General features: G+C 35.4%; 1 long non-coding RNA gene across 1 annotated transcript; it reads left to right on the forward strand.

Annotated features, from left to right (window-relative positions):
• Positions 1–141: 141 nt before the first annotated feature.
• On the forward strand, positions 142–24,242 carry LOC130243474 (uncharacterized). Its single transcript, XR_008839148.1, has 6 exons — positions 142–245; positions 340–396; positions 5,495–5,585; positions 8,156–8,230; positions 21,404–21,481; positions 23,693–24,242. It is a non-coding gene; the product is annotated as an uncharacterized LOC130243474 (long non-coding RNA).
• The last annotated feature ends 1,848 nt before the right edge of the window (positions 24,243–26,090 follow it).

The following is a 26,090-nucleotide window of genomic DNA, read 5'->3' on the forward strand; positions in this document are numbered from 1 at the left end:
CGTTTTGTCCCAATAGCAAATTACCAATTCTATGAATTGCAAAGCAGCCTCGGAGACGCTGAGGGGTAGAGAGGGGGAGATGCGAAGATTGAAAGGGATCTTTGCAAACACAATCACGTTCTTAAATGGAAATGTGGGGCTTTAAACAAATCTTACATCTCTCCTGTTCCAGTCGTCTAAAACTCCGCAATCAGGCACACGTTCGACTCCATCTAAAACCACAGCTTTTTTAGAAGATTTTTTTGGTATCACTTCTATTTAAATTATTTACCTCACTGTATTTTTTAGTTCACGTTCGTGTTTGTCTGTTTGTCTTGCTCTTATGGGGTGTTTCCACAGGCTTTTGCGAGGAAAGTGCCGGAGAATTCAGGCGTCAAACCAAACGGCTTCTCTGTGGTAAGTTTGCACACTGCTTTTCCTCTCTGTCCATCTGCACGAGCTTCGCGCGTTCATGGAAGTGTAACCTAAATGATGTTCTTGGGGTCACAAGTGCTCGTCACCACTCTGTCAAAGGCGTGGTTATGTAAAGCCGCCATTTATTTATTTATCACATATGCAATAACACTCGCAGGAGAAATATTCCAAGATATTTTGAAAAGCAGCTGATGATAATGTGCAATTTATAGAAAAAAGTGTCGGTTAAATTGACACGTTTTTAAGTGGCTGACACCTGTAATGTAACATAAATAGTGTAATGTATTTATTTTCCTATAACGCATTCCGTTGTGTGTTTTCATTTTAGATCAAAGCTTTTAAACTAATATTTGAATATGATAAGAATTGCAGAACTTTACATATAAACTCCACAGTGTTTTTAAGCGTTAATATTATAATTTTCATATTTATAATCTTAAATATTTTATTTCTAAATGTATTTTTTTATAAAGTTAGACGCATTGGGTTTGCGTCCACGATTAATTATAAATTCAAGATATTTTTATGCCTACCCTAAAGGCGAAAATTAACATGGCAATCTTCCGAAGTTATAATCAAGCATTTGTTTTTATTTTAATCTAAAGCGTGTTGTACATCCGAATGCAATTCAGTGGCCGGTTCTGCCCCAGAGATCCGCGGTTAATGAGGATGCTTCAGTGTACAGTTGCTCTCATTTGGAAGTCTATAAAAAGAGCGGTCATTTATGCCCAGAGAGCTGCGTAACAGTAGCAGCAGTCAAACTCTTCGTTTAGTTGGCCAGCGAAAGAAAGTGGTTCTAAAAGCGCCCAGATGCTTCCTTTTTCCTTCGCAAAGAATATGGCCTTGTGTGAAGCGAGGTGAATTTTTCCTGGGACGCACGAGGTTGCTATGGAGAACGGTTTGTAAGGATCACACTGATCCTGCAGATGAATGATTTGCCATACAGGAAAAGACAAATAATAGCCCTTGTTTTGTAAGATGGCTATGAAAGACAGTAGGGAACAATTGTGGCCTTTGAGTATCCAGGATGTACTAAATCTGGTTCCAGCATTTTATAGCTCAAAGTTTAAGGAAAAGTTTCATTCGCGACTTTCTGTAGGCTGCGTTTGAATTTAAATATTAAATTAATTAATTAAATTAATTAAAAGTCTTTGCTGGCAAATTTGCTTTCATTATCTCTGCAATTCATTTCAGCCCTATAAGTAATTTGTTTAACGAAGCTACTCTGTGTAGTTTCACAAAAATATATGACTGTATTCTAGGGGTCTGGTCTTCTTTTCTCACGGCTCACGCGTCTGTAGTCACGTGCTTTAATCTGCACGAGGGACCCCCTCCACTTGAATATAATTAGAGTCTGCTCGGTCAAACCCTCCATTAACCACAGGCCGTAAAAGTGCACAGGAGAAAAGAGTTCAGAAAACAGCAAATATACATGGCGTTATCTATGGGTGCCAAATGCCGAAACAGTTCATTATCACATTAGAGATTAAAAAGTTTTATTGTTTTGACCTTTCTTGTATTTCACATTGCTGTATCAGCATTAGCCCATGTAGAAATAATAAAAACTCTGCATGTTAATGAATTTTATTGCATCAACTAAATGTTTTATCACAACTCAGATTCGATCTAATAAACAAAGCTAAAATGTTACATCTTTATAAAAATAAATGTGTTCTAAAAGAATTATTAGTTGGTTATATATCAAATGAGAATTTAATTGTATGTAGCCTAATGCATTGTAACAAGTGTAATCTAGACGTATTATTAATAATAAAAATGTAACATAATAATATGTAAACAATGAATGATAATTATGATTAATCTACTGTTTTATTGGTGACTGTGTAGTGAAAATTTAAAGAGAGGACGAAAGCAAGACAATTAACTTTTAAACGCCTAAAAAGATACAAAATTGCTCATAAACTAATTTTTACCCAACTCCAGAAAGTTCCAGCAGTACAATGCTGACATATCGACTCAAACTGAAATGAGTGTTTTAATTAAAGATTCGTTCTACTAAAGATTCACCTCTCATTCCATTTACCCGTTTGTTTTTCACTGGCTCGCTTTGACAGACATGCGTAATGGGGAGCCGCGCTTCCCGGCTAGCCACGAATTTACAGACACATCCTGCGCTTTTTCAGGTACCTCTTTCTCTCCTTTTTGGTTAATGAACTCAGGCGATTCCGCAAGCATCCCGAGGGAATGAAACGGGAATGTTTTCCTTTCCGTAAAAGGTGTGGGCTATCTCTCTCCTACTCTCGACTTATCTTTGGGCTAATTACGCGGGGCCCTGAAGACGCAAGCATGAATATTCATGTGAAAGCACCGGCGCGCAATTAGCCATGGAGTGAGTTCCTAACTTCAATCACTGGCCAGTGCAAAGAGAGAAGGGTACTCTTCCCTCACAGCCAGAGAACAAGCCTTTTTAAAATATAAAGTGTATGAGAAACAGCTAAGAGACTAACCTGACTTTTTTCTCTCTCTCTACATAGTTAATTCTATGCGCAGTCGGTACTTTTTTAATGGATGGCAGCCCTATTTATAAATTACAGGCTACCCATATTCAATTTTTCCATTACCGGCATTTCTGAATATATAAAGGTTCAGAAGTGCATTAAGTCGGTCTAGTATTTTATAGACTAAACGATGTTTTTAAATCAAATCTTTACAGTGTCCCTAGACTAGGGGTTTCAAGAGTTATAGACCCAGGGACCTCCATGCAGCAACTTGGTAACCTAGGGACCCCCGCTACAGAAAGCAATATTTTTCATTAAAAGATGAACTTTATTATATCACGTGGTGCCCACCAGAACATACTGTTAATTTAAATTGTTAGCAAAAAATCTCATCAGACCTATGCAGTACCTTTACAGACCCCCAGGGGTCCTCTGATTGAAAACCCCAGTGTTTTTTGAACGAAATGAATTGGATGCCAGATAATATTTTAACTAAAATAAATGTGAATTATTTCATACATATTGATGATGTTGAGGGTGACCATCAGATTATTCTTGTTATCCAGGGCAGGTTTCATTCTGAAATTACTGGAAATGTCACTTTTACCTTTTGGTTCAATTCCAGCAAACTATATTTATTATAATTTATAATTGAAACAAATATGAAAAGGTGTTTTTTTCAAGCCTAAAAATTGTCCTGAAAATGTATCCTTTTTCATTTGAGAAATTATACATTTTAGGGGAAAAAAAGCCTATAATACATTTTACCATGATTTACAGTATCACCCACTAAAATATAACAATAACTGATACTACATAAACTGTAGTATAAGAATCATTTGATTTGAAAGCTAATAGTATTTTTTTTTGTTGCATTTTGCCACTATATTCAAACCTAGATCTAGATTGAAAGTTTTTAATAACTTGAAATTTAAGACACGTTTGTATGATTTCATTATTTTAAATCATTTCATCTTACATGAATATCTTTGTCACACCAATGAGTAATGATGGAACTTGAGTTCACCCATATTTTGACATTTTATTCTCACAAAACGTATTAAAGTACATTAAAATATACCCCCTACTTTCATGCTCATCTCATGTTTTAACACTATAGTTTTTCTTCTTTGTTTATTTTATTTTTAATAATCCAGCTTTCTTTAGTTTCTTCTCAGAAATCTCCTTTTCATTCACACAAAGTTGGACACCGCAACTTGTGTCCGTTCTGTCAGCCAAGGCCTCGATCCTTTGCTTTGAATTGAAGGCGATCTTTATTCATCCCTCTTCCGGGTGTGCACTTGCCACACTTTCTTCCATAAAGACGTGTTTATGTATGTATGTATGTGTGGAGGGGAACAGGGAGCTTTTGGAGGGGGGCTTGTGAGATAAGCAGTGGAATTTGTACCGTCTGAATATGGATGGCAGCCAGACCCTTGGAAAGCAGCTGATAGAGTGGTAAACAGCTTGTGGGCTGAAGGGGTTAGAAACATGCTCCTGAATACATTGGGCCTCTCTTCCACTGACTGCTGGCACAATGGTCAATCAAATCAACGTCACTTTCCCCTCAATCCCTCTGATGCGCTGGGTTTGTAATGTTGGACAAGCTGCCACTACACCCATCCGCTCACTTATCAACCGCTGACATTAATGTTCAGGCCTGGTGGAGGATTGCAATCGCAAATATTTTTTGCTTCACTTTTACTTGATTTAAAATTGTTCTGTGGATTTCAGGACTTGACCTTTGAGTCATACACTACTGTTGAATGTTTGCTTGACTGGAATCCTAAATATCAAACTCTGGAAACGGTCGATTTTCTGATCTGTTTCTGTACTTTTACTTGATTTTTAAAAATTGTTCTGCACATTTCAGGACTAAAAAACTAAATATTAAACTTCAGAAATTTTCTGAAATTGCTGGGTTGTGTTATCCCAAATGGGTGAAATATGGAAAAGCCTAACATTTAACCAACTTTTAAAACTGTTTTAATTCATACATAAACGCTACCAAACATCATATACAGTATTGCTAATCGTTTGTTCACAATCACATTGTGATAAATTCATTGTATGGTTATATGCCTAAATGCATTGAGTTGCTGCCATGTGATTGGCTGATTAGAAATTTGCAATAAAGGGCAGTTAGACAGGTGTACCTAATAAAGTGGCCAGTGAGTGTATATAGTCTTTTATTATTGTTTTGTATTAAAATGTACATTATCTAACAGCCTAGAAATTAAATAAAAATATCAACCCAGCAGCTTTGTTTGCCCTATATTTTACCCAAATTTGGGTTAACCCAGCATTTTTAGACTACATGTATCCTCTCTCCAGTCTTTATTATAGCTTTAATTCATAAATAAACCATCATCAAACATTGTATACTGCTGATCAGTTGTTCACAATCACATTCAGATGAAGATGAAAATAAATGATAGCATGATTTTCTTTCCCAGCTATTAGACTGTATATTATCTAGCCATCTAGAGAACATTCAGAAAGGTTTGATGATGACTAATTTGTGACAACTTCTATAAATTGTAAGCATGATGTTTTATAGATTTATGTTTATAATAATACACAGCTTGATGCTGATCGAGTTTCATCATCTCTCCTGACAGGACTAATGGAGCTGAAAGCTGATGATGATGATCGAGAAAATATCAAGCAAGCATCATTTGCCATCTGTGAAAGCAGATCTAGAGATAAGAGGTTATGCACATCACATTATTAAACAGAACTGTGTCCATATTTTATCTAACTATAACTAATACAACAAAATTAAACAACAGTTATTGTGGTAATAATTATTTTAAAATTAATTAGGCAAAATTTTATTTATCTTGTTTTGAGGACAGACTAAATCTTTTAAAGGCATAAAACTGTACCATTTCACCCATATACAGTGTGTTTTCATCAAATAAAATTTACAGAACTTCTACATAAAATATGTATTAGATGCAAATGTCCACTTTAATGTTTCATATAAATATTTTTTTAAAGGGCTACACATTTGAAATATATAAAATTTATATTTCAAACTATTTAAAAAAATCTTGCTGACAATGGTTTAAACAATGATTTGGTTTCTAATTCATTGTAGTAAAATCTGCTAATCCCCCATGTCGGTTGAGTTCAGGGGTAGGGTTTGGGTTCACGCTTCTTTTTATAAACAAATTTAATAATTTGAATTCCTAAAAATTGGCCACTTTTCTGACAATACATGAAAAAGTTACATTTCCTTGAGAGATCAGTCTGGTTTAAAGAATTGTGGCAAAACATGAAGCTTTAAAGTGAGACAGAAATTAGTAATTCTCTGAGTCTTTTAATGCCATCTAATGATTGTTGTTATAAACATGCCTGACAAGGTTTTTTGTATATGCTGTTGATACACTGAATGAGATTTACTTCCAAAAGATTGAACAGAATACATTCTAATATACATTAAAATATAAAGATTCATCACTATTTTATTACGTCAATGCACAAAATCAATTTTTTATTTACCTTAATTGTTGTTATGTGCAAACATGTTTTGCAAGACTTGAAAAAACGCAATATATATTTTAGTCACTACAGTTGAAGACACAAATATTAGTCCTGTGAAAATGTAATTATTTTTCAAATAGTTCTCAAGCGATGTTCAACAGAACAAGAACTATTTTTTATTTATTATACACTCACCGGCCACTTTATTAGGTACACCTTACTAGTACCGGGTTGGACAGGTTTGCCTGCCATTCCTTAGAGATTTTGATCCATATTGACATGATAGCATTATACAGTTGCTGCAGATTTGTCGGCTGCACATCCGTGATGCGAATCTCCCATTCCATCACATCCCAAAGGTGCTCTATTGGATTGAGTTCTGGTGACTGTGGAGGCTATTTGAGTACAGTGAATTCATTGTCATGTTCAAGAAACCAGTCTGAGATGATTCACGCTTTATGACATGGCGCATGTGATCCTGCTGGAAGTAGCCATCAGATGATGGGTACACTGTGGTCATAAAGGAATGGTCGTGGCCAGCAACAATACTCAGGTGACAGCAGTGGCACCTGGTGTGGTCTTCTGCTGCTGTAGCCCATCCACCACAAGATTAGACATGTTGTGCATTCAGAGATGCTCTTCTGCACACCTCGTTTGTAACGAGTGGTTATTTGAGTTACTGTTGTCTTTCTATCAGCTCGAACCAGTCTGGCCATTTTCCTCCGGCCTCTGGCATCAACAAGGCATTTGCGCCCACAGAACTGCTGCTCACTGGATATTTTTCTCTTTTTCTGACCATTCTCTGTAAACCCTAGAGATGGTTGTGCCTGAAAATCCCAGTAGATCAGCAGTTTTTGAAAACCTCAGACCAGCCCCTCTGGCACCAACAATCATGCCACATTCAAAGTCACTTAAATCATCTTTCTTCCCCATTCTGATGCTCAGTTTGAACTGCAGCAGATCATCTTGACCATGTCTATATGCCTAAATGCATTGAGCTGCTGCCATGTGATTGGCTGATTAGAAATTTGCATTATTTATTTTAGTTTGTCTGGAGATTTTTTTATTGCAATTTAAGCTGAACACTAGTATCTTGCAAAATATCTAGTAAAACATTATTTACTGTCATCATGACAAAGACTAAATAAATAAATTAGAAATTCGTTATTAAACCTATTATGTTTAAAATGTGTTGGAATAAAAATGTCTCTGTTAAACAGCACTCGGCAAATATTTGAAAAAGAATGTCAATTTCACAGGAGACTTAATAATTTTGTCCATAATTTGAAGTGCAAAAGTTTCTTATTACAAATTCTAATTAGTGGCCCACCATCAACATCTGTTTAGTAGCAAGTTACAGAAGTGTCATTATCAGTAAATCCACAGCTGACACTTTACTTTTCTTTAATCAAACTTGGGAAAACAACAGCAGGACTCCTGAGGACCTTGTGCAAAGTATTTAATCATTATTCAGTCACTTAAATATTTCATGATTGATTCGACCACCCTTTGTGGCTTTCCTCACGTAAGCTATCTGTTGCGCTGAAGCATTTTAGGATCCGTCTCTCCTCCCCGATGGCAGCCAAAGTAAGGCAAAGCCAAAGAGCTCCACATGTCACCGCGCACTCCAGAGAGCATCTAGAGGCCCTCACCAAACTTATTAATGACTTGCTTCCTTTTAATTAGATAGTAATTCATGTTAATGCATGCCTAATGAACCCAAATCGTTCCCTTCGGTCATTCCACTGTGTTTACTCATTCTGTCTGTTTTTCCCGCTTTTGTGTTTTATTAGGCTCAAAGGGGACCGAGCAACTCGCTTTCGACACATCTGAGGAGTCCACTGAAAGAGCCAATAACGGGATCAAGGGTATGCATTTCAGCCGTATGATATCAAGAAAGCTCATTCCCCAACAGATGCTTTGAGATCAACACAATATACTTCAATGTGTGTGCGTTTTTGAGGCTACATCTATAGTATGACTAGCTATGAGACAGTCAGTACATTTCCATCGACAACAATATTTCTGATGCAATGTTTATAGCATGATTCATTTAACACTCTGATTACGAATTTACCATGTAAACAGGGATTTTTCAATACCTTACTGCAGTTCAAGTCATGCTTAATGAAGTAAACACAAATCTAACGGGATGTTGAGTATAGACCCTTTTTACATTTCCGGGTTTCTCAGTAGCAGAAGTTGTCATAGTTGGAAAAACTTAGAGCGCAATGAATGGGAGAATACAACAAATATTTTTTTACAATCTTATTTGCTCAAATAATAAAAGAAACACTCCACAATGATGTAAAGATTTTCAGAAAAAATTGTGTGAGACTGATGACAGCAGACAGAATAATGTCAAATTTACTCTCAGCCCCATAGACACTGCATTAGAAATGCCTCACACAAGCGATAATTAGCTTTTTGTAATTTGAACCAAAGATAATATAATATATACAGTTGAAGTCAGAATTATTAGCCTCCCTTTGAATTTTTTTTCTTTTTCCCAAATAATGTTTAACAGAGCAAGGAAATTTTCACAGTATGTCTGATAATATTATTTCTTCTGGAGAAAGTCTTATTTGCTTTATTTTGGCTAGAATAAAAGCAGTTTTTTATTTTTTAAAATCCATTTCAAGGTCAAAATTATTAGCCCCTTTAAGCTATATATTTTATCGATAGTCTACAGAACAAACCATCGTTATACAATAAGTTGCCTATTTACCCTAACCTGCTTAGTTAACCTATTTAACCTAGTTAAGCCTTTAAATGTCACTTTAAGCTGTATAGAAATGTCTTAAAAATATCTAGTAAAATATTATTTACTGTCATCATGAAAAAGATAAAATAAATCAGTGATTAGAAATGAGTTATTAAAACTATTATGTTTAGAAATGTTGAAAAAATCTGCTCTCCATTAAACAGAAATTCAGGGGGGCTAATAATTCTGACTTCAACTGTATATAAATGTTCATACATTTTAAAAATAAAATCTAAATATTAAAAACTTTCAAGGATTTAAGATGATGATGACCGTTAAACATGTCATAACAGGCTTATGAAAAGGGTCCATTGCTATTTTAGTTACATTAAGGGAGTGCAGTGTAGACCTGTACACACCTTGATCACACTCTTACTGTTGTTTAGGACTTTACACTGCATTTTGTGACATGCGGCAGTCGTCAAGTTTGTCAAAGAATACTGCTGCATCTGAAATCGCATCCTAAACCCTTAATCACTATCCCCTGCATTAGTCCACTAATATAGTTCACTTAAAGGAGTGGATAAAAATAAGTGAGCTAACTCGTTGTCGTTTTGTTAGTGCTTTGCTGGTTGATAAATTTTGAAATTTAAATAATGATTAAATAGTGACTGCGATAGTTATTTAACACTTAGCGAGCGGTCTATTAGTATGGAAACAAAGTATTTTGATTTCTATCTTTTATACAAGTCTATGTAACTATTAAAGGTCTTGTGAAATGCTTTGAAATGTGCAATTTTGAAATGGGCACAGAACGGGCCATAGAGTAGCTCCTCCCCTTTTTAAAAACAGCCAATAGTGTTTTGCAATTATCACAGCTCTGCTGGGGAGAGTGATTGAGCTCAAGTGAATATATAAAAGGGGGCGGGACATGTCAGATACTAGAGAGCATTTGATTGGTCAGATGATTGGATGAGAAACTGAAGTATGAGGTGACGTCAAAAAACTTGTTGATCCATTTAAGCAGAAATAAGAAACTGCAAGCTTTCGATGTTAATATCTTCTTAATGAAAGTTGTGTATCTATTTTGGAGCACACTAGCTTATAGATATACATACTAACATTCATTCATTTTCTTTTCGGCTTAGTCCCTTTATTAATCAGGGGTTGCCCCCTGCGGAATGAACCGCCAACTTATCTAGCATATGTTTTAAGCAGTGGATGCCCTTCCAGCTGCAACCCATCTCTGGGAAACACCCATATACAATCATTCACACTCATACACTACGAAAAATTTAGCGTACCCTATTCACCTATAGTGCATGTCTTTGGACTTGTGGGGAAAACTGGAGAAAAACTCCACACAGAAATGCCAACTGACCCAGCCGGGACTCGAACCAGAGACCTAGTTGTGGTGACAGCACTATCCACAGTGCCACCACTCCGCCAGATACTAACATCTAAACTTTATTATGAATTCAAAGGGACTTTAAATACTAACTATTTAGAATCGTACACTTATAGGATGCCGCTGTGAATGGTATCTTGGGGTCAGACCTGGAAATTCATTTGGCATGCGAACTCTCAGAGTATATTGTGGGTATACTTTAGCTGTTGAGTGTACATTGGTTGTACACTCGTTATTGCAGTGCATTATGAAATTGATTGTGTGCAATTTAGAATATATACTATAGTTTCAGACACCACTACAAATAGGGCTGGGCAATTAATCGAAAAATAACAGGAATCGACATTTCAAAAAAATAATCAACCTCATTTTTTCAGGTCGATTTTTTTCAATTAGTCACTGTACCTTACTGCGTGTGGAGTCACATGACCCTACTCTGTTTGTTACTATTGTGTTACTTTGCACTACATTGACGATGATTGGAAGCTACGCCAGAGATTTATTAGCCCCCCTGAATTATTAGACCCGCTGTTTAATTTTCTATTTCTGTATAACGAAGAGAAGATTTTTTTCAGCACATTTCTAAACATAATAGTTTTAATAACTCATTTCTAATAACTGATTTATTTTATCTTTGCCATGATGACAGTAAATAATATTTGACTAGATATTTTTCAAGACACTTCTACACAGCTTAAAGTGACATTTAAAGACATAACTAGGTTAATAAGGTTAACTAGGCAGGTTAGGGTAATAGGCAAGTTATTGTATAACGATGGTTTGTTCTGTAGACTATTGAAAAAATATATAACTTAAAGGGGCTAATAATTTTGACCTTAAAATGGTTCTTAAAAAATTAAAAACTGCTTTTATTCTAGCCGAGATAAAACAAATAAGACTTTCTTAAGAAGAAAAACTATTATCAGACATATTGTGAATTTTTTTTGCTCTGTAAAACATAATTTGGGAAATATTTAAAAAAGAAAAAAAAAAACTTCAACTGTATTTTGCATTGCATCAAAATTATTATTTAAATTAAAACGTGTTTACAGAAGATTCAGGAAATGCACTAATTAAAATATTATTTACAGGATGTACAAGAGTTATTTTATTTAGAAGAGAAGCTGCTTATTTTGTAATTTTAATATGAAAAACATTGAAAATATTTAATTTAGTTTTTTTGTAAGTTATTTTTATAAGTAAAAAAGTGACAGTTGGTTTAAGACAATGTGTGTTTTAATTTTAGTTGTTCAACAATTAGGGGAAGAAAGTTGAATAAAAGTTAAATAAATAAAATAATCGTTCATTAATCATAATCAAGTTAAAATGTTCAATTAATCAAGATTTTAATTTTAGGCCAAATCGCCCAGCCCTAACTACAAATAGCTGCTACCTCAAGTTGTGCACTATTTCAGGACATTGGGGTGATTTAGGATACAGCCTAAGACATTGAGCAAGCAATATTTTGTATCCGTCATCGTCTGTATGCATGTTTAGGAAATAATTAACTGCACTTGAAGTTTTTGTAAAATTAACACTGTTTAGGGTACCATAATGAAGATGTGAAATTCTAAAGGGAATATCAGATGACGATGCATTAATGCATCAAGTGTACAGTATGTACTAGAACATGAAACTAATATTAAAAAACCAGTTGTGTAAACACCTTATTGACAATACTGTCTAATTCAGAATTAGGTAAATAATTTGATTGCTGACGTCCATGTAAACGTACCCAGGTCAGTTCCAGTCCAAAGGGGGTCACGACCAGACGCCAAGTGTTCCTCTCTCCATGTCGTCTGTGGTCAAGCACTCGACTGAATTAAATTAGACTGCTTTTAATTGAAGATTGACCGGTCTGAGAGCAGCTGGTGCACGGGTCAGTCGAGATAGCAAAGCGCTGAATCCCCCAGGCCCCAACTGCAATTTCGGCCCTGCGGGTCCTGGAATGGACTGGACGGCCAGAGCATGCTGGGAATGCATGGCTGATGATTAGCAATAAGAGTTTATAGGAAGGCTTAGATGAGATTTGGCTTGTTTGCTTGAGTGGAAAGTGTAGCGCACGCACACACTCAGAGCCTATTCTTGTGTAGACAGCGTAAATCGGCTTAAGGTTTGCACCTTGCTGAAAATCTCCTCAATCGCCCCGTCGACACAATTAATCGCTTCATTAATTAACAATCGCTGTGCAAGATACGCCACCCCGACTGTGTTTTGGCAAGCGCACAACTTACAAGCAGCCCTCCTTTTTCTTTGCACATTCTCTTGTTTTACTCCTCCCACCCGCTTCACTACTCTCCTCTTTATCTTTTCTTCTGCTCTCCTTTTCTTTCACTCCTTTATAAGCAGCATTGCAAAAGCCGACTCTGCTGTTTTAGCGAGAACAGACGCGCTGTTCTCTCAGCAAAGCAGGTCGGAGCGCTCTGCTAACATTTGTTATCTATAATCCTGCAGGTCCCCGCGCAAAATGAGCGTAGTAAACTCTTGCAAAGCCCTAATCCTTGCATTTCTTTTAGATGTGCTTTCTCTCTTTCTCTCGTGCTCCTTTCTTTTCCATCTGTGGGGTAGGAAAGCTTTTTTTAGAGGAGACAATCTTTGCAGCACTTCTGAGTTACAAAACTTCTTTTACACTTAAATAATCATTCATGATCCTTTTTTTGCCAATTACCTTCAGTAGGTACCTGTCAGTGTGCTGCTCTTTTTATTACTCTTTTGTGTCACATATTTTAGTCCTCTGCCAAGTTTAGATGTCATTTCAAAAATTGAAAACTTAAAGCATGGAAACGGTGCTTTAAAATGTTTTGTTCCTCCCACATTGCTACCTTGACAAAGCATGTTTTGTTTGAAAGATGTGACAGTCAAAGTTCCGTATTTGTTGTCTGTTTTGTGTGAAGCAGTATTTGATATATACTGATTCAACATCTGGGTGGCACAGGGGTTAGCACTGTCACCTCAGAGCAAGAAGGTCGCTGGTTCGAGTCCCGGGTGTACCAGTTGGCGTTTCTGTGTGGAGTTTGCATGTTCTCCCTGTGTTCCCGAGGGTTTCCCCCAGGTGCTCTACTTTCCTCCACAGTTAAATGACATGCGCTATAGGCGAATTGAATAAACTAAATTGGCCATAGTGTATGAGAGTGTATGGATGTTTCCCAGTACTCGGTTGCGGCTGGAAGGGCATCTGCGCCGTAAAAAAACATAAGCTGGAATAGTTGGCTGTTTATTCCGCTGTGGCGACCTCTGAAATGGAGACTAAGCTGAAGAAAAATGAATGAATGATTAAAAATCGATGAATCTGGATATCATCCAGTGGCTAATTTTGGTATAGCGCTTAAAGTTACATCTTTTGTGATATCAACTTTAAATTTGGAACATAACTGCAAAAATACAAAAAATTTGATTGCAATATATTTACTTATTTTATTTATATTAAATATATTTAGTGCAGTACATTTTCTTTACAGCAAACTTAGAATTTAGTAATTTTTTAGTCCCGATTTAGCATTTTGACATTTTTTTAAAGTTTGGGGGGGGGGGGGGAGATATGATGTTAAAATGATCTTTATGACCTGATTTTCATCTTGCTTTGGAGATCTAACTGTCTGTCTTACAAAATCTCACTTTACTTTAGAAATGCATAAAAAAAAGAAATTAATAAAAATAAAATAGAATAATATTAAAATAATTGATCTCAAAGTGATATTAACTTCAAATTTGAAACATAGTTAAAATTTTTTTGTTTCATATAAAAAATAAAGGATAATGTTTAGATAAAGTTTAGATTCAAAAATATTTAATACACATATAGGGCTGCACAATTCTTGCTAAAATGAGAATCAATATAAAAAAAAGAAAATCAAGATCACGATTTTGTCACAATTCTGTAGATGTAAAATAAAGGTTAATATGAGTCGGCTATTATTATCGTTATTCTACTGTTGGTTAAAATGCTAAATTTTGTGTAGACTTTGAATGATGGACTTGAATAGATTTTAAATTTGTCCTGGTTGTTAATTCACAGTAAAGAGATGACATCAGAATAATAATGAATTATTGCGTTTCAGAGATATTCTTGCAATCTGTCATTGACAACATAAATTTTTTCCATTATTGACAAAAGACCTTTTTTTCACTGGTAAAATCAGACATTTGTCATTATCAGATTCCCTTCTGTATTATATTCAATGTTATACAGTCTAAGTAGTTATACTGACACTGCATTTATTTTCATGCACAACACTGTTCACTATGAATGAAAAAACATATCAAATGCTTGTTGTAATCATAACTCTAAAATGCAATAATCATTAAATTTTTTTCGGCTTAGCCCCTATATTAATCTGGGGTTGCCACAGCGGAATGAACCGCCAACTTATCCAGCATATGTTTTACAAAGTGGATGTCCTTCCAGCAACCCATCACTGGGAAACCCTAACCCATACATCATTAAGACAGAAGTTTAATTTTTGGGTGAATTATACCTTATAAATACAGTATGTGATTCTTTCAACACTATCTGGAAGAGTCCATGTTGCTGAGCAGCGTATATAAAACAATGTGAAGACTTGTGCCACCTCCTTTATGCTTCTCCCGAACTTCAAAATATAATTGGCTGAATCATAGAGATGCTGGATTAAGATTGTGTGGGGGGTCGAATCAAGATCACAATCTTTTTTTGATTAATCTTGCAGCTGTCAATTAATCTCAACATCTTGCAATGTCAATATATTTTCATTACACTAATCTTAAACTTCTGTAACTTTTAATCCTTTCATTTAGCAAATGTTTCATCATAAACTTCAGCGATAATCTACTCAGCAATAATCTAAAAAAAGAGCAACCCGGCATTCCAATGCATTCATGAATTCCAAACACATCAGCTCATACAGAGCATTTCCTACATCTATGTACAAAAAGAGGGTTGACAGGAGGTTAAACCGATTTTTAAACCTGAAGAATAAGTCCGCCCATGCTTTCATGAAAGTCTTTATTTGCCTTTTCGACTCCTTGTGTGTGGCTCACATTCGCTGCGAAGCAAAATCCCACTGCATTCACACTATATACACATTTCTGCGTCAACTGTCGATGTCAGTTAATCTCCTGATGCTGTTGATTCATCTCAGAAAGGCATGAACATGTGAAAAAAATCAAACTTTTTCTTTTGCCATCACTCTCAATTATCTATGCGCTGATTTGATTTGAGTTCGATACTATGCAAATTATCTACATGAATGCTCTTGTGCAGTTCGGCTGCATTTTGTCTTGGTCATGCACACCCACACATGCAGCGAGCGCGTCTGAGTGTGTGTTGTATAGTGAGTAATAGCAGGGCTCAGTGGAAGGCTGTAGTGTTGACAGCATGGTAAACGATGCAGCCTGCTAGCCTGCTAATCACACACACCACATGATAATGAGAACAAGCGCTGTCCTCCAACACACACACACACACACTACTAACCACAGCAAACAGACACTCTCACACACACTGACCCATACTTCTACAGACAAATGGAAGACATAATGGTAGCCGGAGGCAGTGCATGGAGCATTTCTCCCTCTCTCCCTCTCAAAGCAGGCACATCTCTATCGCTTTACTGTCCTTACACACATACTGATGGACTTTTCTGTCATACTAACTTTTTATCTGGAGGACTTGAGTCGAACTTATGTTAAGAAAGTGACTTGGTTTGACAGAAATGTGAGAGACTCTTCAGCAGTCTTTAAGGCAGTGTAGTTTTAGATGAAAGGGACTAAAATTTGTTGTTATTTGAAGTAAGAAAAATAAATAAATGCAATAATTTTTGATTAATATTTTGAGGAAAAATGCATTACGATAAAGTGAATGGAATTGATGAAATGTTCTGATTTACTATTTTAAAAAATATGGAGTAACAATTTCTACATGTTCATAAATGAACAATGTAAACATTATATCCGTAATTTAGAAAATGTCTTCTTTTACTCTAGAATATATTCTTTTGGTGATATAATCTCAGTTTTCAACAGTCATTACTTGAGTTTTTATTGTCATGTGATCATTCCGAGATTGTTCTTAAATGCTGATTGGTTGTGCTTTTTTTTTTAAAGAATAAATAGTTGAAGTCTGAATTATTAACCCCCCTTTGATTTTTTTAAAAAAATATTTCCCAAATGATGTTTAACAGAGCAAGGAATTTTTCACAGTATGTCTGATAATATTTTTTCTTCTGGAGAAAGTCTTTTTTTTTTTGGCTAGGATAAAAGCCTTTTTAATTTTTTTTAAAACATTAAGGTCAAAATTATTAGCCCCTTTAAGCTATATATATTTTTTCGATAGTCTACAGAACAAACCATCTATATAGAATAACTTAACTTATTACCCTAATCTGCCTAGTTGACCAAATTAACCTAGGTAAGCCTTTAAGTATCACTTTAAGCTGTATGGAAGTGTCTTCAAAAATATCTAGTCAAATATTATTTACTGTCATCATGGCAAAGATAAAATAAATCAGTTATTAGGAATGAGTTATTAAAACTATTATGTTTAGAAATTTATTGAAAAAATCAGCTAAGAACAAGAAACTGAGGCTACAATTTGCACAGGCTCACCAAAATTGAACAATAGAAGATTTTAAAAATGTTGCCAGTGTCGATTTCTGCTGTGCCATTCAGATGGTCAGAATTTGCCGTCAACAACATGAAAACAACGATCCATCCTGCCTTGTATCAACGGTTCAGGCTAGTGGTGGTGGTGTACTGGTGTGGGGGATATTTTCTTGGCACACTTTGGGCCTATTAGTACCAATTGAGCATGCCATAGTCTACCTGAGTATTGTTGCTGACCATGTCCATCCCTTTATGACCACAGTGTACCCATCTTCTGATGGCTACTTCCAGCAGGTCTAACCGTGACTCATCTCAGACTGGTTTCTTGAACATGACAATGAGTTCACTGTACTCAAATGACCTCCACAGTCACCACAGCTCAATCCAATAGAGCACCTTTGGGATGTGGTGGAACAGGAGATTTGCATCATGAATGTGCAGCCGACAAATCTGCAGCAACTGTGTGATGCCATCATGTCAATATGGACTAAAATCTCTGAGGAATATTTCCAGTAACTTGTTAAATCTCTGCCATGAAAGATTAAGGCAGTTCTGAAGACAAAAATGGGTCCAATCTGGTACTAGTAAGGTGTACTTAATAAAGTGGTTGGTGAGTGTATATCACATGTGCAATACCTTCTTTATAAAGAGAAGTGGAGGACATGAAAAAGAAAGCAAACCTTCAAAGCCTCTAATAGTTTTTGAGTAACGTCTTCTTTCTCAAAGCAGCTGTGAGCCAAGAATTCTATTATATGACAGAATTCTATTCAATTGTTGCCCTCTCCCTCACAACTCCAGAAATCTTCCCGCTGTGGATACAACAGTCCCTACTTTGTTAACTCATCAGGACATTTTCTTTCTCAATGAGGGTTGGAAATAAGAGGGCAAACAATCACCTTTCAGTAAACACTACTATCAAAGAGTACCTGGCAAAATCTCACCACTTTAAGGGCCCCAAAGTGCTTTGCAATGCACAGCTTTGTTTGAGGTGTGAGATAATTTCAGCTGAAACATGAAGACTGTGTGAGACATATTGAGAGCCTCTGTCCTTTTTTTAAAATAGCGTATTGTTTTAATTACAGCTCTGCCAGTCACATATAACTCATGAAAGCCAAACTTTAGAATAGCAATGCTTAGTTTGTCTTATTATTTCTCCACTTTAAATATAGCATTTAATGAAGAATGCAAATGGGTCTGATATGTTTGTTGTCTGCGCTGACTCTCACATAGAATCTGCTCTGTGTCTATGTGTGTGTTCGTGTAGCAGCAGTTTGTGTGACAATAATATGAAAGACTTCATTCACCTCAATAGAAAACATATTTACATGCCATTTATCCCCTATATAGTGTTCTATTCACAGGGTATATAGATAAGATATAAGAGTGAAATTCAATACCATTTAAGACCTTTTTAAGCACTCTTTTCATACATTTTAAGACTCTCATTGCCACTTTAGGATTCAACTAGTAACATTGTCAACAAATAAGATAGTGTGGTGCGCCTTACATTTTTGGAACAGAAAATCGCATTTGGTGTGATCAGCCCCTTACTGAATAAGGGGTCGATCACACCGAACACACTTTTCCGTTCGAAACCATTCTAACTGCGAATTCATGGCACACAACGGCAAAAATGGCAGCTGCAGCAGGAGATTAAAACGCATAAGCAGCACGCACAACGCTCGCGGCCATTAGTAAATCATTCAAAAAAGGCAGCTCTCAACGCAAAAAGTACTAATCCAGCAGGGGGCGCCAACAGAACAGCAGCAATAACAGTGTTTCCTTGGTTACTGCAGTATACAAAGCAGCATAATATCAAATCTAGCAGGATTTTTATTTATTTAATAAACTACACAGCATCCTAATATTCACAAGTTAAATTCAGGCACTTTAGCATACAGCTATACCTTGCATAATCAAAAACGAGACACAAATTAAATAAAATAGCATTTAAGTCTTTTGATACTTTTTAAGGGCCTTAAATTTCTCTAAATTGATTTATCAGCCTTTAATATATTTTTTAAGACCCCTGTCACCATATAGAATTAATGTATGTTTGTATTTTTCCCCTCTAGGCAGAGGTAGAGAGGTGAGTGTACGTGTGCACAGCGGCTTTGGATCCTCCCCGTATTGTTAAGATGAATAAATGTGGAGCAGTTAAAATAAACAGGGTTGAACACCATTTACTTCTAATATTTTTTCTTTCTTGGTAAACTCTTAGTATGAATATTGTTACATGTGAGTCAGTGATTTCAGCCACATCTAATAGGAGGTGGCATGCTTGAAATACGAAAGCATTTGATTGATCAGAAAATACAATATGAAGCTGAAGAGCACAGTGATGCTTTATCCTTATTGGCTGAACTGGGAAATGTTTTGGATGCTTTTATCTTCTAAACTAAAACTGACTTTCTTTTGGAGCACACTATGGCTTATATATAACCTTAAAGGGATAGTTCACCCAAAACTTCCTCAGCGTTTACTCACTCAACTGGTTCTAAACTTCCTTAAAGCATATCTTCCTTAATAAACATACAATTTTAAGTCCAATGTACTCAAAAAGTAAGTGAAAAATTAAAAAGCCTATATTAACATGGTTATTCTATAAAACAGCACCTACTGTTCAGCAACACTTGCCTTCATCAGGGCAACAAATCCAGACAAATCTGTTACCCTGGACAAATCTAATCTGTTACCTGGACAAATCAATTACCCTGATGCAGGCAAGTGTTGCCAAAATACGTAGGTCCTGTTAGACATGTTAATAAAGGCTTTTTAATTTTTTCACTTACATTTCGAGTGCCTTGGACTTATGCTTTTGTTGTTTATCTTCATGAATGCCTTACACAAGGAGCACCGACTTGTTAACTTCCCCTGAAGCACTTTTGGTTTGATTTTGGATATATCTTCCTTATTGTTCAACAGAAGAAAGAAACTCAAAAAAGGTTGAGTAAATGATGACAGAATTCTCAGTTTTAGGTTAACTATATTGTTAAAGGTTAATTCACAATGCACAATCGCCAACAAACAAGTAGGCTGCTGAATTTAGAATGTTATTTTAAACTACTTTTCATTTACTTTTTTAATTGTTAATTACTGTCATGTTCAGACTACCGTTAACAATGGGCATGCACAATAATTACATAATTAATAAATGATCTTTCTCAGGACTAAGAAGGCATTTATGTAAAGTCTATCTTGTCCCTCAGCTTATGTCAGGGGTTTTTTGCTGTTCTTTGGAAACTCAAATCACGCTGTTCCACAACCCAACAATGCAGATTGAACATGTGTAGTCTTCTGAAAATAAAGTCAAACTCCAACCAATGGCAACAGATGTCAACAGGAGTAACACACTGATCCAACAAACTCCAAAACACTTGATTGTTGGCGTTCGTCTGTGTGGTGTGAATTTGCCTTAACGGTACAATTGAGTTGGAACATGAAAGAGTTTTACTATTTTTTTAAATAACACAGCCGATCTCTGGGTTTGGCAAGAGCACTTTTAGTTTAGCTTAGCATAGAACTATAATCTCAGTTTGGCGTAATAATCAAGGAACTTTGCTGCAGTACCATGGCTACAGCAGGCACATTAATATTACACAGTGGTGTTACCTACAGTGTAAAAAATACAGGATTCCACACAATTCATTCATCTGGTCCCAACACAAAGTAAGTTAATTTAACACATTTAAGTGGATTGAACATAAAACAATTTGTCCTCCCCAAAAACATGAAAAATTGAACAAGCAAGAAAAACAATGTCATCACCAAAATATTTTTGAGTGTGGTAACTCAGGACTTTTTCAAGTGCTGTGTATTGCACCTGCTGCAGCTATTGTACGGCAGCAAAGTTCTTTGATTCTGAGATGCTAATGGTCTAATCTGATCAATGGTCTATGCTAAGATAAGCTAAAAATGATCCCGCCAAACCAAGGGATTGCCTGAATGGATTGAAAATAATAAAACTTAGCTGTTTAAATCTTGAAGGTTTGTAAAATGAGCCTATTTCCAACCAAAAAAATGATGTTCCATTAAGACTAAACTAATGTTAATTAGCCCTAAAAACCTTTAATTAAAATTTATGACTACTTAAAACTTAAAGATCATTTACAGTCTCCTACTTCTTAATTCTCAAGACATTTAAGGACTGTTCCAGAAAGCAGAAATAACAGGGCAGTTTGTTTGAGTCCTTGTGCAGATTTCCTGTATGAATATCACAGGTATGAATTATAATATTGTTTCCTGGCTCGAGTGCACTCTGAGGAATGGAGATGTGTGAATGGGTTGGTTCATTTGAAGTGAGGTGACGCTTCACACAGTCTCACATTCACACTTGTGTGTATCTCGCAGGGTGGTGGTGTGTGCAGGATGTTGTGTACTGGAGCAGGTGTGCAGCCTGTGGGCATTTTCCCTACCATATGCACTCAGGTAAGGCCACGGGGCGAGATGTCACCAAAACTGTGACACATCCCAACACTTTATTCTCTTTTCCCCTTTCTCTCTCCCTCACACACAATCACATTAACCAGACTGATTGTTTAACGCTTAATTATTACATTATTATGATTGTACTATTAAAATATATTAATAGTATTTTTGTTTTTTATTTAATTAATAGTAGGAATGCTCCGATCGATAATCACATTTTATGACTCGATCAGTACTTGCCAATCTGGCCGATCTCATGAACCACGCACGAGTGTTGGTCTCTTCGTTGCAAGTGCAGCCATTGTATTTTTAGTGCTTTAAGCTGCTGTGACGCGAGCGGAGCAATCGCCCCTAGTGTCATATCCAATCTTATGACCTCTCCCAAAAGCTCTGCGAGTCTCCCGCATATTCAGGTCCATGATCCTCAAAAATGAGTTAAAATACCCAGAAATCATGGCGATGAAAGTGAATGAGCAAGAGAACAGACCATGAGAGGCACAGTGATGTTCTAAGCATTACATTTGTTAGGTTAAATGAATAGAGCAGTAACGATATCACGAATGCACATCCCTCCCTCTCTCTCATTCAGAGATCTACTATCAATAGTTGGATAGGGCAAAATATTTGAATGGTCTTGCATGTATTTAGGCCTTTTTACATAGATATGACAACTGAAAATTCTGTGTTTTTGACAATATTGCAAGTTCACTAAAAGCTGGCTGGAATTATTAGATAAATAAAGCTTAAAAATCATATTTTTAACATAAATATTTAATAATATAAATTCTAGTAAATGATTTATTACAATAAACAGTAGTTTACAGGCCTATTTCCTTTCAGTAAAAAAGTATTAGATTTATAGGTGTGCATTTTAACTTCTTATGCATCAAATATGCGCTCCAAACTTTTCCTTGATTGAGACATGTTGAATTCTTCTTTCATCATTTGCAATGTTTCCAAATAGAATTCTTTGTAATTTTTCTTACAAATTTTTATATGTGTTTTATTATTTTATGTGGCGGTTCATTCCGCTGTGGCGACCCCTGATAAATAAGGGACTAAGCTGAAGTAAATGAATGAATTATTTTCTGTAAAGCTGCTTCTGGCCTTGACATGTTCACGCCTAAATGATTATAAGAGACGTGTTTAAGTTATTATATGCAGCATTCCAAATTTATTCTCTTAGAGATCTACTCTTAAGGTTCATACTTGGAGGGAAAATGTGCTTAATGCATTATAAAGCTTGAAATATCAGAATCGGTACTCTGTATTGGCCAATCGCTATGACAAGGAATCGGTACTCGGAAGCACCTACAAAAATTCCTGGTCGGAGCATCCCTAATTAATAGTATTTATTATTGGTATTTATTCATATATTTATTAATTTTAACAATAATAATGTTTTATTATTCAACTAAATACTAATAATGTTTATGATGTATTACCTTATTTTAGTGTCAGGTTAATATTGTAATTTTTAATAATATTCTAATTTAGTATTAATGCTATTAATGTTATTCCATGTTAAATTTTAAGTATCATCACTCAATACTTCACTTATTCTTTCTCCCTCTTCCTCAATCTCTCTCTATTTAATTTTTTTTAAAGAATAATTTTAAGAAAATTCAATTATACATGTAACAACTAATTAATACTTGCAGTAGCAATAATAATTGTATTGCTGTTGTTATTATTATGAAAAATATGAATTAATTACAATGAAGTGATGTTAATAATGACATTATTGCAGATATTATTAAAAAAATACTCATACGAATGTTTATTCTTTTTATTTTTTATTATAGTGTTCGAATTTTTGAATAACGATTGTTGTTTTTATTAATATCTGTAATTAGTTTTTCATGATACCAGCTTTAAGTTCAAATAAATGAGAAATATTCCCTTGATGATTTGCTGAGATATTGTTTTTCTATTTACAGTTTATCTCAAGAAAATTATTTAACATTTATCCTTTTAGCTTTGGCTAACATATTTAACATAATAAACATATAACATATATATAATAATCCTTGTTTATTATAATTGATGACGAAGGCTATGTTTATTTTAAAAATCATATTAAAATGCACTTGACAATTATCCCTTTTGTATCGCGTCATTCTGAAAATGCCTTGAATAAAGAAGAAAAAGAGCTGGAATTTGTAAAATGTGTGTGTTTTTTTTTATTTACCTCTGCTACTTCCCATTAAGCAGGAGATTATGGTCAGTTCCAGTAGGGACAGTTTCCCTCGAGCAGCCTGGCCTACTGTACTCAGGGGTGTTTGGAAATGAACCTGCACCTTTTGTACTGTCGTCCCAGATCCTTAACCCTGTATTTGTGTTGCTAGTAAAGCGGTAAAGCCTCTCAAATGACAGAGAGAGCGAGTAAATGTGTTTGTGTGTAAAACGCATCAAAGCCATTTAGAATTTGACCTCCTGACACTGCTTAGAGGCAGCTTTTCCTTGTAGTAGATTTGACACGCTCTCTTATGCGCTCACTTAAGTTTGGATTTTTTTTTCTTCTTCTGGTTGTTAAGGCACATAACTGGCAGTGCTGGTGCTTTACTGTATGTCTGCCCTGTCACTGTATGTTCAGAGAGCTGTTGCATCATTTCTTCCACAATCTAGAAGTGTAACTTTTTTTTGGCTATGCTTACAAGCAGGGTGTAAAATTAACTCTCACTAAGCAACAAATGTGAGTAACAATGCAAGTCAATAAATACTGGCCAGTTGATTTATTCAATTAAAGTCAGCTGATATACAGTAGATGTCATTTCTTTATTTTTTTTTGCATTTATGTTTAAAGGTTTGATATGCTTGTACATGAACAGCCAAATAAACATTTTTCATGTGTTGTAAAATAATTGTTGTGTAATTTTATTTAAAATGCACTATTATCATTGTTTCTTACATGCAAGATTCTGGAATTTAGCCAGAAAAAATATAATTACTAGAAAGAAAGTTAAAATGATACTGCAGGGTTGTCAGACTCAGTCCTGGAGTGCCGCTGTCCTGCACAGTTTAGCTTCATCTTCCTTTAACACACCTGCCTGGATGTTTCTATTACACCTAGAAAGAGCTTGATTAGCTGGTTCAGGTGTGTTTAATTGGGGTTGGAACTAAAATATGCAGGACACCGGCCCTCCAGGACCGAGTTTGGACACCTCTGTGAAAGTGCATCCAAAATTTAATTTAGTTTAAAAAGTTTGATTTACACTATACATTTCATAAGTTTGGGGTCAGCAAGATTATTATAGTTTTGCATTTTTTATGTTAGTTTTTTATAAATTTGAGTTAAATGAATGTTAAATGAATGGTTTTGCTAGTTTTAGTTTTGTTTTTAGTTAGTAAAAACATTTCTGTAGTTTTTCTATGTTTAGTTTCAGTAATTATAGATAAGCATAGTTATAAGCATAGACCAGAGCATAGTTTGCTCACATTTTCTTATGGAAACCTCTTAGAAATTAAAATTTAATCATTGTTTGAAAAGACACTGAATTGAAAACCATACAGATGCAACTAAAATTAAATAAATAAAGGTCAAATTCAATTAAATAAAAGTCAAAATGAATTTGGAACTTCTTCATGTTAAACATATTGCACATTTTTGGCGGGTGAGGAAAAGAAAGAATGCATCATTTATGTTCAAGGTGTGTTTGTTAATATTCAATGTTCATGTGCTTGACTAATGTGTGTGGCTCTTAAAAAAAAAGCATCTATTGTAATTTTTCTAAAAGCCCCAGGTCTGATTTTCCACAGAATTCGAGCTCCCTAATCGTGGAAATGACTATTATGTTTTGCTATTTATTATCGTATTTCAGTTAGGCTCGTCTGAAATCACATACTTCCATGCTATTTAGTGTGCTAAAAACAGTGTGTAAGCCAGTCGAGTAGTATGTTCGAATTTATAAAATTCAAAAAACAGTTTGCAAGAAAAACCAAGTGTGCATCCGATGGATGCTACGCTATCCCATGATGCACCATGAAAGAATTCATGAATAGGAGAAGCGACGCAACTGACGCGGGTAGGTGATGATGGCAAAATGGCAGATGTAGTACATCCGCGTTCAGTTCATACTACTCACATTCATACTGTATAGAACGTACTTTTCTGACAGTTAAGTAGTACATTTAAATTCAAATGCAATACATACTTAGTAGGCGATTTTGGACACAGCCTTAGTTTTTCTGTGACTGTTGTTCGTTTCCTTTATTTTTATATTTATTGTGAACAATTTATCTTATTTTACTTAATAAAAATGTTTTTTTTAGACAAATAGACTTTTGGGCTGCGTCCGAAACCAAGTACTACTCAGTAGGTACTGCATTTGAATGTGAGCAGTATGAATGAAATTCGGACATACTACATCCGCCATTTTGTCGCTTCACTCCCATTCATGAATGGGAATGGGATAGCGCAGGGTGAACGGGATGCGCACTTCAATCTCGCCGGAAGTAGTAGGTCATTCATGTACGTCTCGCATACTGATTTTCGAATTTATGTATTCAGACATACTACTCGGCTCGCATACTGATTTTAGTGTACTATATAGTATGGAAGTACGTGATTTCAGACGCAGGCTTAGTCTCAGTTATAATTTTTATTTAC

This window comes from Danio aesculapii, chromosome 16, assembly GCF_903798145.1.
Source record: "Danio aesculapii chromosome 16, fDanAes4.1, whole genome shotgun sequence".
Classification (NCBI taxonomy): Eukaryota; Metazoa; Chordata; class Actinopteri; order Cypriniformes; family Danionidae; genus Danio; species Danio aesculapii.